The sequence below is a fragment of the Sapajus apella genome, unplaced genomic scaffold (assembly GCF_009761245.1).
Source record: "Sapajus apella isolate SASKATOON/1434 unplaced genomic scaffold, GSC_monkey_1.0 scaffold175, whole genome shotgun sequence".
NCBI lineage: Eukaryota > Metazoa > Chordata > Mammalia > Primates > Cebidae > Sapajus > Sapajus apella.
In genome coordinates, this window is record NW_022437115.1 from 1,136,032 (window position 1) to 1,138,140 (window position 2,109).

Sequence of the window (2,109 nt, forward strand, 5' to 3'; positions counted from 1 at the left end):
TTGGTACATGAACCTCTGTATGGTAAGCACAGGTCAGGGTGGTCTGCTGTAACATGCCAAAACATAAAAATAATAGTAATGCCAGTAGCTATCTTAGTTTTAGTGTTAGTTCTTCCTATGTGCTGTTCACAGTGCGGTACCTTGATACAAAGATGCATAAAACACAGTTGCTTCGCAGGCAGAGAGACCCAAGAATATCACAATAGCTACAGCAGCCATTTTTGTGAGCACTTACTCAGGCCTGCCGTGAGGTGCTTTGTGGATACCATTGCAATTTACCGTCCACTCACCAAAGGGGAGGCAGCATGCTTAGGGAGGGAAACAGACACTTAGGCAAAGTGGGCCAGGTATGGTGGCTCACGCCTGTAATCCCAGTGCTTTGGGACGGTGAGGTGGGGGGATTGCTTGAGGCCAGGAGTTCGAGACCAGCCTAGGTAACATACTGAGACCTCATCTCTACTAAAAAAAATCAAAAAAATTATCCAGGTGCTACTCAGGAGGCTGAGGCAGGAGGATCGCTTGAGCCTGGGAGGTCGGAGGCTGCAGTGAGCTATGATGGCACCACTGCACCCCAGCCTGGGCAACAGAGCAAGACCCTGTCTCAATAAAAAAGAAAAAGTGACCAGCTCATGGTCACAAACCAACTAAGAGGGCAAATAGGACACATCCAGAGGTATGGGTGCACAGCCCAGACTCACAACCTCAAGACTCTGAGACCCCAGGTGAGTCCCTTAGCTTCTTCAAGCCTCAGTTTATTCATCTGTAAAATGGGGACAGTGAGTCCAATCTCATCTAGGAGGCGACCAGCACAGTGCCTGACCCAGCAGGTACTCAACTGGTTGCTGGAAAGGGCAAGAGGAAGGGCCCTAGCATTTAGGGACCCCCCAGGAGCCCAGCATATGCTGAAAGACCGAGGGCTGCTACCTAAACTTAACAGGAGATCCCACAGAGGGAACTGCCAGCTGCGGACAGGACGCCAGGACCCCACTCCCTGATACCTTCCCTGTCTCTGCCCTCTGACCTCCTCCATCCCTCGACCTGCTCAATGGTCTGGGGCCACAGGGAGTGGGGGTGTCAGGCCACCCTCATAGGATGGGTGCCACCCTCCCCAAATTCCCCTAACAGCCTTGCCTGCTTGGGTGATGAGGGAAATGGAACTGGAGCCCAGACTCAGACCCCCAGTGATCTGCCTCTAGAATGCTGCAGGCCCGATGGGAGGGGGCCTGAGGCACAGGGTGGCCCAAGCCTTCAGGCAGCTCAGTGGGTGACAAGACGGGGCCTCCAGCACCCATGAAGCCGGACCAGCTTGCCTGGGCTGCAGGCTGGAGAGTGGACAGGTGTAGACCGGGGGCAGGTTGGTGCCCGCGGGAAGTTCCAGTCCTGTAGGGGTGGAGATGGAGGTGACCCCCAGTCGGTGCCGGGAGTGGGGAGTTGAGCTCCCTCCGTGGTGGGAGTGGGGACCACTCTGAGGTCTGGCTTCGGACCGAGGCTGGGGGAAGCTGTGGCACCCGCATTATTTGCGGAGATCAGCAGAAGGATGCTTGGGGGTTTGGGGTGCGGGTTCCCTGACACCGAATTCATTATTGGGAGATTCCTCTTCACAATCCCTCGACACCTCCCACGGGAACCCCGGGCCAGGAACGCCTGACAGCCTGGCGGGCCGGCTCCGGGGCCACTGGCGCCTCGGTCTCTCAGTGCCCAGTCCCCGCCCGCCCGCTGCCTCGGAACCCTCCCCCGCGGGTCCCGCAGCCTCTGGAAGCGTCTCCCGGCTCAGCCCCGCGCCGCCACCGCCGCCGCGTCGGGGCTTCCAGTCCATCCCCGGCGGCCGCGTCCTCAACCGGGTTAGCCGCCCCAGACCGCCCGCGTCCGCAGAGGCCGAGCCTGAGCGCGCGGCGCGCACGTGGGGAGGGGGCGTCCCGGGGCGGGCGCGGGGAGGGCGGAGCCACGGGCCCGGGCGCGCGGCCGGCGCGGGCTGACGGAGGTCGGCGGCCCGGGTGCGGACCCCGGCGTCCGGGAGGCGGCGCCAGGTGCCGCGCCCCCGCCCCGCGCCCGCCACGCGCCCCCGCCCCCGGGCCGCCCCCCGCCCGTGACGCGCTCCCCGCCCCCTCC